Genomic DNA, 13379 nt, shown 5'->3' with positions numbered 1-13379 from the left:
AAGCCATGTTCAAGAATATTTACATATTTTTGCATTTAAATAAGTTGTTCATGTTCTGGCAACTCCAAGTAAATATGTAACATTGCTTCTTAATAATTCATCTAATTTTATAGTCAAATTCCTGTTTTTCAGGTTTTTACCATAAATTATTCAATTATGTCATTGTATATGTTTTCATATAATTAATTATAAATTACCTAGAGTGGATTGTCCACATAGAATCATCTATTGACTCATTTATTCATAATGTATTTTAGACCTACTCTGTTCCAAGTACTGTCCTAGGAGTTATGGATACATGGTACATAAGACAGACTAAATACCTATCTTCATGGATGTTTATTTTATAAGCCCATGCCTTTGTCTTAGTGAGTTTGGGCTACTTATAACAAAATATCATAGTCTGGGTGGCTTAAACAGTAAACATTTATTTTGCATAGTTCTGGAGGCTGGGAAGTCCAAGATGAATGTGTTGGCAGATTTGGTGTTTGGTCAAAGCCCACTTCCTGGTTTACAGATGGCAACCTTCTTGCTATATTCTCACGTGCTGGAGAGGAGAGTTTTGGTTTCTCTTCATCCTCTTATAAGGGCACTAATTCTATCCTGGGACCTCCACCCTCATGACCTCATCTAAACCTAATTACCTCCCAAAGTCCTTCCTCCTAATACCATCTGTGATATTGTGATTTATAACAAGAAATATATATTTGACCTTTGTCTCCATTTACTGCACAGAGCTCTTAAAACCCTTGGAATTTCCTAAGTGATGAGAGGAATAATGATGTCTTTTGTTATGTTAATAATGTGATTTGGAAAGCACTTAAGAATGGACACTGGTCACCAGGAGAACCAACCACAAAGAGAGAGTTGGAACTTTCAGCCCAACCCCCCCAGAAACCCCACATCTGGGGAGGGGAGAGGCGTTGGAGGTTAAATCGATCACTAATGCCAATGATTTAATTAATCATGCCTATGTAATGAAGACCCCATAAAAACCCAAAAGGACAGGATTTGGGGAGCTTCTGGGTTGGAGCACACAGGCGGGTACTTGGGAGAGCAGAGCACCCAGAGAAGCATGGTCGCTCCATACCCTTTCCCACACATCTTGCCCTAGGAATCTCTTCTATCTAGATGTTCATCCACGTCATTTATTACATCCTTTTATAATAAACCGGTAAATGTAAGTAAAATGTTTCTCTGAGTTCTGTGAGCCTCTCTCTAACAAATTCATCTAACCCAAGGAGGGGGTTATTGGAACCTCCAATCTATACCCATTTAGGCAGAAGCACACATGACAACCTGGGCTTGCACCTGTCATATAAAGTAGAGGGGGACATTCTTGTAGGACTGAGCCCTTAACCTGTAGGATCTGACAATATCTCTGGGTAAATAGTGTCAGAACCGACTTGTAGGACACCCAGCTGTTGTCTGAGCATTGCTTGGTAGTGTGAGGAAAACTACTCCACCCCCAGCATTAGAAATTGGATGCATAATCGGATATCACATTAGAAATTAGGACTTCAATGTATGAATTTTGGTGGGACACACGTTCAATCCATAATAGCTCTCTTATGCTTCTATTGCTTCAAATAGGTATGTGCGGAGTTATTATTTTTCTCAGCAAAAATAATCTGGCTTTTGATGTGCTTTTCATTGTTATCAGATCTCTCTCTCTCTCTCTCTCTCTCTCTATATATATATATATATATATACACACACACACACACATATAATATATACTATATATACATAAAATACAAATTTGTCTTTTTATATAATCTAAATCAATCATAGAATAGGATCTTTCAAATACTCTTTTCAATTAAGAGACCTCTGCATTAGGCGTTTTATGTAAGGCATATGTTTATATGCCTTAATTTTCTTTTGAGTTCTTATTTTTTATACGTTTTAGACCCCTGAATTTCCATATGTCCCATTTTAACTATAAAATTACCAATGTTATTTTTGTGTGCTGTGTTTTATTAATTTTCTTTTCCAACAAAGAAACGTAACAATATCAAGAAATCTGTTACTATTACTACTATCACTACTACTAGTAATAATAATAATGATTATCATAATAATGATAAATTCACTAGTCTTTTCTATTATCATCTGCTATTTTCTAACTTTTTTCCCAGGATACTCTTACTCAAAAGTTCAATCATGTTTGAGAGTGGACGCTAGTAAGACCACTAAAATAGAGCAAGCAAATCCTTCCTGTCTCAAGTTAACTACCAATACATTACGGTGCTTCTGTATTTCTTTATATAATTTAGCCTGCTGATTTTTAAACTGGCTGTCTAGTTATTAACAGCATAAACCAGAGTGCTTTTTTTCTATTAATTCAAGAATATTAGCCTTGTTTATTCCTACTTTGTCACTTCCATGAGTTCCTTTGTTAAATGATTTTAGCTTGAAGCATCAATTGAAATTTGTTATGCTTTTCCCCCTTTTATATACTCATTGGCATCAAAGGGGAGATGAAGTCCTCACCTGTAAAACTACAGAAGTCATGAGTTTTTTGTGCTCCTATTTCCTGAACTCAAATAGTTGTGGACTAAGATATAAAATTGACGGTGCCAAGCTTGTAGTTAGCATAACGCATCTAGTTTCTCAGCTCTTCTACAGATCACAGAATCCATTGAAATTGTCAACACATGTGGTAAAACCTCAAGATAACACTCTTTGAGTTAATTTGGATGTGTTAGCATTTTCTGATCCACAGTCCTCTGTAGGCTTAATCTTCAAAGAAAGTGGAGGAGGTACAAATGGAATCTGCTTTGTAGGGAGAGGCATATGGAGAAGAGGGTGAAGCTGAGCCAGTTTTGGCAGGCAACCCCCTCTTAGAATCACACGGTGGAGAGTGAATGTTTGCATCACTACTGTGCTGCTGACCTCATCTCTCTAGATCCAAACACCCAGGGGAGTCCTGTGACTGACGCTAAGTAACAGGGGGGATTCTTGAAATGACAGTTGATATTCTGGAAAGTCTCAATCAGCCTTATGACCTGGAATCTTTTGCACTAGAGTTCACTTTATCCTGCAGCTTGGAAAGATTTGGATTAGACAGTGAGCTAGGAATCAAATAACCTACAGAGAGCCTCTTAAAAGCACAAGAGATCTCTGCAAAATTATAAAACCCAAAATCCTATTTTGGGTATCTGAGAACTCTGGAAAATGGAAGGAATAACCTCGGAGATCTGAGAACAGTGTACATATGGGTCCCCCTCATACATTCTGGAAAGCAGGGAAAAGACAATCTTACAACCTATACCATACCAAAGTGGACTAAGTCCAGAAGAGTAAAAATAGGAGCAGGCGAAGCCCAGGTATCAATAGAAAACTATGAGAATAACTGGAATTAATAATTGGAATGAATTCACTGGTAAAGCCATCTGTCTGGTCCTGCGCTTTATTTGCTGAGAGAATTTTGATTACTGATTCAATCCCCTTGCTCCTAATTGTTTTGTTCAGATTTTCTATTACTTCATGATTCAGTCTTGGTAAGTTTGCATGCCTCTAGGAATTTATTCATTTCTTCTATGTTATCTAATTTGATGATGTATAATTCTTCATAGTAGTCTAGTGAAAGACAGATACTGTGTGGTATCACTTATCTGTGGAGTATAAACAAATAAAAAAAATTCATAGAAACAGAGAATAGAATGGTGGTTTCCACAGGCTGTGGGGAAGGGAGAAATAGGAAGATACAGGTCAAAAGGTTTAAACTTTCAGTTTTAAGAAGAAGTTCTGAGGATCTAATGTGTAGCATGGTGACTACAGTTAGTAATACAGTATTGCATACCTGGAAGCTGCTGAGAGTACATGCTAAGTGTTCTCAACACACACACACAGACAGTAAATGGAAATATACAATACAATAAAATAAATATAGAGCAAGAGAAAATGTGAGATAAGCTCTTTAATCTGGCTCCTGTGGACTCAGAGAGAGCCTGATGGGAGATGACTCAAAGATTTCCAGGCTGCATGGTTACATTTCCCACTTCAAATTTTTAGCTGAAAATCGGCTGCACCTTTCTGCATGCACCGTAGTTCAGTGAAGGGGTTGTCCAGCAACTGGAGGCCAAAATGTGATTAGCAGGTGCCCTAGTCTCAGTGAAAGGCAATAGGGGCCAGTGCCCCATAGATATCAGCCAGGCCAGAGAAGTCAAGGACAGATGAAATATAAGATTCTAGGAAATTAGGTAACCCCCAGAGTTAGGGTTAGGAGAAGAGGGAGAAAAAAATCCTGAATAAACTAATTATTTGTGACAAACAAATAGATCTATAAACCTGATTTGATTATTAATTTTTTGTTTGTTTCAGAATAGTGAGGAAACACAATGTGAGGAAACATAATGGCATTGCTAGATTAAATTATCTGGGTAGGGAATTGAATAGGAGCTCATGAACTAAGTTAAATTCCTTTATAAGACTATGAATAAGGTAGATGATTTTTGCAGACATTTGAGATTTGATTGTGGATTACATATCTGCCTGTACTCTGTCTTTCACAATTTTCTCCAGGACTAATTTTGTCCTTTAAATTCTCCTGATTCGCTTTCATTTGATCACAGGAAATTATTGCCCTCAAGTCTCATGATGCATTGGCTATAACACTCTAATTCTGCCTATTTCTCTCAAAAAATACTATGTTCTGGACCTCTTTCACCCCTCGTCATAATTGCATTCACTCCATCAAAATGTACGTGGTCTATGTGCTACTATTCCTAGCTTATAATAAAATGCTAACATCAGTCAACTTAAAACCTGTCATATAAAGAATTATAAAGGCACCAGGGTTACTTTGCCTGGAACATTGCGGCCTTTAGACAGTTAGATGGCAGTTATTTTGTACGGGAATTTGTTAAGGGTGACTTCAGCTGAAAATTGTGACATTATATCTGCACTTACTATGTAAATTATAAAGGAGTGTCATTAAACCTACTTGAGGACTAAGCAACACTTTGAAACTCTCAGCAAATACAGTTACCCCTGGCCACAGTTAGTTAAGAGCACAGAAACCGTGGTTAATGCAATGTGGATCTGAATTTTTAATTTATTCAATATGGATTAATTTCCACTTCAATTTAAAACCTGAAGAAATACAAAATATCATTCTATAAACACAAATGAACTGTTTTGTTACCATTATATTTCACCCTAACTGTTGCATCATGTATATTATAATTGTATAGTAGTGTGAGTATCTGGCACGTGTATCTTTCTGGAGGTATGCATAAATATATCTAGTCAGTATCAATGGATTCAGTCCAAGTGTTTTTGTCTAAACACTAATGTCTATAACATTACAAATAACTTTGTAGCTTGTTTATTGTGATATTTTATGCAGAAAGTTAAGTGGTACTACGTACATCATAATTTTAAATTAAATTATAATACTTATGACTTTATAATATAATTAAATTATTTTCTAGTTAAAAATAAGAAGGTACACATTGAATTCACAATAAAGAAATATTGATACAGAATGAATTAAAGATGCAGAAGATGGAAAAAGTAATTTATAAAAGACTTCAAAAGATGTAAGTTATTAATTTTATAATGAATGCCAATTGCAATTGGCTAGGCTAAATAAAATGAAAAATACTATATGTTTGATGCTTAAAATAAATTTACAGATAATAATGTTGACAAAAATGACATATTCATAATATTCACTTAATCTGAAAGGAAATTTCTTCCCAAAATAAAAATTAAAATAGATAAAAGTATTTACCTGAAACTGGAATTAAAAATTCAACAAAATTTTAAAAATCATATTTAACAAGATCTGAGTGTGTAACTTTGGCAAGCTATCAGATGACTTGGTTCTTAAGCAAAATGAAAAGTAAAAGTATTTTTGAATGGTGAGAAAATAAAATGAATTACTAATTATTATTTATGGAAATTTATTACAAAATTATATGTTCAAACTAAAAAATTAATGAAGTGAAAAGTGAACTAAAATTTTAATGAAGTGAAAGATCTTCCCTTACACCACCAATTGCCTGTGCAATATAAAAACTTTCCTACAATATTTATGATCAATTGATTCAAAATATTAAATTTGCAAGTACTTTTCTTTAGTTTCACTCAGTTACCTGGTGCAAGAGACATTGCTTGGTTAAAACATCGGGTATATATTTTCTCAAAGTATTTAGAAAATAAGAAAAAATGTTTCCAATTTGCAGCCTAAAAATTGAGCTCATGGCATAGATATTTTAAATTAAGTTGCATTTGTCAAAAAAGAATCTCAACTAGATATGGAATAATTAATTCTTATGATGGATGATACTCCAGTAATTTTTGGTTTGAAAATCTGAATTTATTGGAATTTTAAAACAAGCAAATGATAGTTATTTAATTCCTTTACTGTATGAAAATATATATATAACTGAGTTTGTTTGTAGAATTTTTTTTAAAAAGGGAATGCTTCCTAAATATTCAGTAATCAGGGACAAACATTAGTTATTATATCTGTTTCTTTATATCACACTACTGATGTACAAGTTATGTTTAAATTTCCCAGGAAAAGTACATCTTTTATGTTACTTATCTTGATAACAAGACAGGGTGCATAATTTATGATGCTCTGTGCAGAATGAAAATGTGGGACCACTTGCTAAAAAATTATTAAGAAGTTTAAGACATCAACAGCAGAACATTAAACCAAGCAGGGCTCTTCCAGGTGTACATCCTATGCAAATGCACAAGTCCCACACTTACGAAGTCAAACTTGCTGAATGAGTACAATTGATGTTGAAATTGAGCTTTCAAAATACATATCAATAATAATTATTTTGCCCATTTTTCTAACATGAATCAATCTGTAGATGATATTAACTGCAACCTATAGCATTATATGCAATAGCTTTAAAAACTACAAGAAAATTTAAATAACACTTTGTTGATATTGATAAATTTATAGTTTCTTTTCCATTTATTCAATATATTTTACATTTTATGCCAGTAATACTGAGTGGACATAATAGTTCATGAATTTCCTGAATTTGGGTAGACATTTTGGAACTGATATGCTTCTGCTTCAAAGTCAAATCAATTCTTGTAAAAATTATAAACCAGCTTTTTGAACATGGATCGTTAAAGGAAAATGATGTTTTGGTACCTGATTCAATTATTAGAAAATGTCTCTGTATGTCCAAAATATCTTTGGGACTACAGGGGGATAGTATCTACTGTTTCAACTGAAATTTTGTAAAAGCCAAATTCAAATCTAGTGTCTCTGATGAAAATTTGTGTTCTTATTGAAATGTAATATAAACATAAAATGTACACTACATTTTAAAGTCTTGTATAAAAATTGAATGTAAAATATCAGTAATCTTACAATGATTATGTGTTGAGATAATATTTGGAACTTTAGAGTTAAGTAAACTCTATTGTAAAAATTAGTTTTAACTGTTTTTTCTTACTTTTTTGTATGAGTCTTGATGAAAAGTCAAACCCATGTATGTGGCCTACATTATTTTTTTCTTGACAATACTTACTTTTTCAACTGTCAGTGATTACTTATGCTATCCTATATTTCATCTTTTTTATTAAACAAAGGCTTAGAAACTATAGTCTGTGAGACAAATTTTTTCTACAGACTTTTTGAGAATAAAATTTTATCTGAAAAGTCATCCTTTTTAAAATTTATTGTCAATGGATATTTTTACACCATAATGGTATATTTGAGTTATTGAGTCAATGGTATATTGGGTCACAAAGTCCACAAAGCCTAAAATATTTACTCCCTGCTATAGAAGATATATAGCATTTGTCTTCTAGGTATTTGGCCATTTGGTGCTGAAATTGGAGAAGGGATGCAAGTACCAAAATACTGAACTGAACATTACAAGATCCTGAAAGCTCAGAGACGGCTAGGGGAGATTCCTTAGCATATGTTGGTCATTTTTAATGTAGCAGTGACAAGAGGATAATGTAACTTTTACTAAAATTCCACAGAATGCTAAAACTGGGAGAAAATCTGACTTTTGCAAGGAGAGGGCAATGCATTTTTTCCCCTCTCTATTGTACATACTTTGTTCAGACTGTCAATTTTAGAACTAGATTCTTGCTGGTAGTAGCTTTAGTTAACCTCATAATTTACAATTGAGTTCCATGATAACAATAAAGGTAAATTTCCTACATTCTAAAAAGTAACATCTAAAATTAGGTTGCCCTCTGACCCCAGAAGCCATGGCTACTGGAAAGGGCGCCTTGACATTATTTACATAATTTACTTTCTGTGTGGTCCAAAAGTCAGAGAGAAGGCCAATAGTTGAAAACTATATCCATTTATGGAAAAAATATTATTAGCCATTAAGGAAATCCACATCAGAACCAGAATGAGATACCACTTCACTCATGAGGATGACCATAATCATTTTAAAAAATGGAAAATAACAAATGTTGGCAAGGATGTGGTGAAATTAGAAAATTGGAACCCTCCTACTTTCCTGGCAAGAATGTAGAATGGGGCACAGCTGCTGTGAAAAACAGTTTGGAGCTTTCTCAAAATGTTAAACGTAGAATTACCATATAATAGCAATCCCACTCCTAAGTATGTATCCAATATATATATAGTTGAAAACAGATATTCAAATAAAAACTTGTATATGAATGTTTACACCAAAACTATTTACAAAAGCCAAAAGACGTAAACAACTCAAATACCTATCAACTGATGAATGGATAAGTAAAATGTGGTCTCTCTGTAAAACAGAATACTACTGTCATAAAAGAATGAAGTACTGATACATGCTACAACATTTATGAACCTTAACAGGATTATTTTAGTGACAAAAGCCAGACACAAAAGACCACCTATTGTATGATCCCATTTATATGAAATATCCAGCACAGGCAAACAGAGAAAGAGAGAGGAAGCAGATTAATGATTGTCAGGGCATGAGAGCTGGGGATAATGGAAAATAACTGCTTAATGGCTACAGGGTTCCTTGGGGAGGTGAAAATGTTCTGGAACTAGGAATCAAATCCAAGGTTGGCTGAATCCTACATGGAAGGCCAATAGTACTAGGCATTTTATATAAGGGACTTTAGTATCTGTGGACTTCAGCATCAATGGGGGTCCTGGAACCAATCCCCTGTGGATAGCAGAGATGACTGCAGTGGTGATAGTTGCACCACACTGTGAATGAACAAAATGTCACTGTATTGTACACATTATATGGTTAAAATGACACATTTTATGTTTATATGTATCTTATCACAATAAAAATTATAGCAATTTAGAATATGAACCAACATACCGCTATGAAATGATGAGAAATGTTCATGATTATCTTAAACAAATGGGTTTTCTGAAGGATTAGTGAAGTCCTGGGAAGACTATTGTCAGTAAGCTGTCAATGGCATCAAGTATTTGATAGAAGTTGGATTTGATGACTTCTAATGATCCCGGAACTATTCAATTTTTTAAAATAAAAATATGACCTAATGTTCCAAATTACAGTTAAAAAAATTTGTACGTTTAATTTGCTTAACCAGATTGCTATATAATTTTGAAAATTTTAAATGATAAATGCAGGGGTGTATCTTTGTTAAAATGGTCATTTTTGCACAGCACAAAGCATACTTTAGTATTACAGGGTGGCTCTTGACAAGTTCTATTACTTAGAAATAACACCATTTATTTCAGGGAATCTGCTGGCTTTGGATCAAGTAAATAATGAGTTTACTCCCCCAGGGGGAATCTCACGGTACTATTTGTTAGATAGTTCATGTTGGATATAGAATCAGTCTTTTATTGTATAACTTGTGATATATATGGAATTGCTTTAAAACAACAATGGCAATTACTTTCCTGGGTTACAATGGAGAAAGTGGAAATGGAATGAGGAGGAATACATATGGATTTCATAGAGAAATTATTCTGTTATCTGTCTATCAGGTATTAAGGATTGAGAACTATTACAGTTGTTTCCAGCGTGGATTGCAAATCTGGAATGAACTCTCAAAAAGTACCCTAGTTAAGACTAGAATAGAATGTTTCTAGTTCTTAAAAAATATGACTTGAGAATTCTCAGAAATTCCTGTTGTTGTTGTTATTACTATTACTTAACATTCTAGAAAGTTATTTAAATGAGTTTTATAGATAGTGTTGTCTCAAAGTAGCTGTTTTGGATGAAACCTATTTAAATACCATGATTAAGATTATGTGTCTGTTGAGACACATAATTCTCCATGAGCATCTTTTTCTTTTTTTAGTAGATCTTTATTGGAGTATAATTGCTTCACAGTACTGTGTTAATTTCTTTTTCACAACAAAGCGAATCAGCCATATGCATACACATGTTCCCATATCCCCTCCCTCTTGAGCCTCCCTCCCATCCTCACTATCCCAACCCTCTAGGTCACTGCAAAGGGCCGAGCCGATCTCCCTGTACTATGCTGCTGCTTCCCACCAGCCAATCGACAGATGAATGGATAAAGAAGATGTGGCACATATATACAATGGAATATTAGCCATAAAAAGAAAAGAAATTGAGTTATTTGTAGTGAGGTGGATGGACCTAGAGTCTGTCATACAGAGTGAAGTAAGTCAGAAAGAGAAAAACAGATTCCGAATGCTAACGCATATATTCGGAATCCATGAACATCTTATATTCACACAGGCTGGATCTTCTGAGCAAAGGACACTGACAGCCTTTGCAAGGATATTTGCATATTTGCAAAGATATACTCCCTTTGCTAGACTATGCTGTCCTGAGTAAACACATCCCATTTATCTTTGACACTCAAACTTCGCTGTGGATAGCAAATGCGTAGAAAATATTCTTTGAAAATATAGGCAGTATCACCCTTCAAGCCAGAGAGGGAAGCTTTTTTAATAGCACAGATAGGGAAGGTCTCTCTCCTCAGAAACATTCCAAGAGAATAAAATATCATTCCCCTCTCTGGAAAGGAATTTACTTTCTCTTTTTTTTTTTAACTTTTAATTTTATATTGGAGTATAGTTGATTAACAATGTTGTGATAATTTCAGGTGTATAGCAAAGTGATTCAGTTATACATATACATGTATCTATTCTTTTTCAAATTCTTTTCCCATTTAGGTTGTTACATAATACTGAGCAGATTTCCCTGTGCTATACAATAGGTCTTTGTTGTTTATCCGTTTTAAATATAGCAGTGTGTACATGTCGATACCAAACTCCCTAAATAACTTACTCTCTTATACTACTAAGTAAAGATACATATCTTTCTCTTTCTCTCTCTCTCTCTCTCTCTCTCTCATAAACAGATAACCAGCAGACCTATATAAGATCACTGTTTCCCACTGTGGGGTTCCTCACCCATACTGCATCCGACGGAATGTGGTGTGCCATTAATCCCTCACCAAGTCACCCTTGTGGGAACTGACACTCAAGAAACTGACACATACTATTGCTATGGTTGATGCTATTTCTTTTCTTTTTTCTTTTTAACATCTTTATTGGAGTATAATTGCTTTACAATGGTGTGTTAGTTTCTACTTCATAACAAAGTGAATCAGCTATACATATACATGTATCATAACACCATATATCCTCCCTCTTGTGTCTCCCTCCCACCTGCCCTATCCCACCCCTCTAGGTGGTCACAAGGCACTGAGCTGATCTCCCTGTGCTATGTGGCTGCTTCCCAATAGCTATCTATTTTACATTTGGTAGTGTATATATGTCCATGCCACTCTCTCACTTCGTCCCAGCTTACCCTTCCCACTCCCTGAGTCCTCAAGTCCATTCTCTATGTCTGCGTCTTTATTCCGGTCCTGTCCCTAGGTTCTTCAGAACCAGTTTTTTTTTTTTTTTTTTTTTTTTTTTTTTTTTTTTAGATTCCATATACATGTGTTAGCATACAGTATTTGTTTTTCTCTTTCTGACTTACTTTGCTCTGTATGACAGACTCTAGGTCCATCCACCTCACTACAATTAACTCAATTTTGTTTCTTTTTATGGCTGAGTAATATTCCATTGTATATATGTGCCACATCTTCTTTATCCATTCATCTGTCAATGGACAATTAGTTTGCTTCCATGTCCTGGCTATTGTGAATAGAGCTGCAATGAACATTGTGGTACATGACTATTTTTGAATTATGGTTTTCTCAGGGTATACACCCAGTAGTGGGATTGCTGGGTTATATGATAGTTCTCTTTTTAGTTTTTTTAAAGAATCTCCATACTCTTCTCCATAGTGGCTGTATCAATTTACATTCCCACCAACAGGGCAAGAGGGTTCCCTTTTCTCCACACCCTCTCCAGCATTTATTGTTTGTAGATTTTTTGATGATGGCCATTCTGACTGGCGTGAGGTGACACCTCATCGTAGTTTTGATTTGCATTTTTCTAATGATTAGTAATGTTGAGCATTCTTTCATGTGTATGCTGGCAATCTGTATATCTTCTTTGGAGAAATGTCTATTTAGGTCTTCTGCCAATTTTTGGATTGGGCTGCTTTTTGATACTGAGCTGCATGAGCTGCTTGTAAATTTTGAGATTAATCCTTTTTCAGTTGATTCATTTGCAAATATTTTCTCCCATTCTGATGGTTGTCTTTTCATCTTGTTTATGGTTTCCTTTGCTGTGCAAAAGTTTTTAAGTTTCATTAGGTCCCATTTCTTTATTTTTGTTTTTATTTCCATTACTCTAGGAGATGGGTCAAAAAGGATCTTGCTGTGATTTATGTCATTGAGTGTTCTGCCTATGTTTTCCTCTAAGAGTTTTATAGTCTCTGGCCTTACATTTAGGTGTTTAATCCATTTTGAGTTTATTTTTGTGTATTGTGTTAGGGAGTGTTCTAATTTCATTCTTTTACATGTAGCTGTCCAGTTTTCCCAGCGCCACTTATTGAAGAGGCTGTCTTTTCTCCATTGTATATTCTTGCCTCCTTTATCAAAAATAAGGTGACCATATGTGTGTGGGTTTAATCTCTGGGTTTTCTATCCTGTTCCATTTATCTATATTTCTGTTTTTGTGCCAGTACCATACTGTCTTGATTACTGTAGTTTGGTAGTACAGTCTGAAGTCAGGGAGCCTGATTCCTACAGCTCCGTTTTTCTTCCTCAAGTTTGCTTTGGCTATTTGGGGTCTTTTGTGTTTCCATACAAATTGTGAAATTTTTTGTTCTAGTTCTGTGAAAAATGCCATTGGTACTTTGATTGGGATTGCATTGAATCTGTAGATTACTTTGGGTAGTATAGTCATTTTCACAATGTTGATTCTTCCAATCCAAGAACATGGTATATCTCTCCATCTGTTTGTATCATCTTTAATTTCTTTCATCAGTGTCTTATAGTTTTCTGCATATAGGTCTTTTATCCCCTTATGTATATTTCTGTGAGTAATAAGTGTCCTTGTCTCTGAC

This window comes from Balaenoptera musculus, chromosome 5 (assembly GCF_009873245.2).
Source record: "Balaenoptera musculus isolate JJ_BM4_2016_0621 chromosome 5, mBalMus1.pri.v3, whole genome shotgun sequence".
NCBI classification, from domain to species: domain Eukaryota; kingdom Metazoa; phylum Chordata; class Mammalia; order Artiodactyla; family Balaenopteridae; genus Balaenoptera; species Balaenoptera musculus.
Note: the sequence above shows the minus strand (reverse complement) of the source record.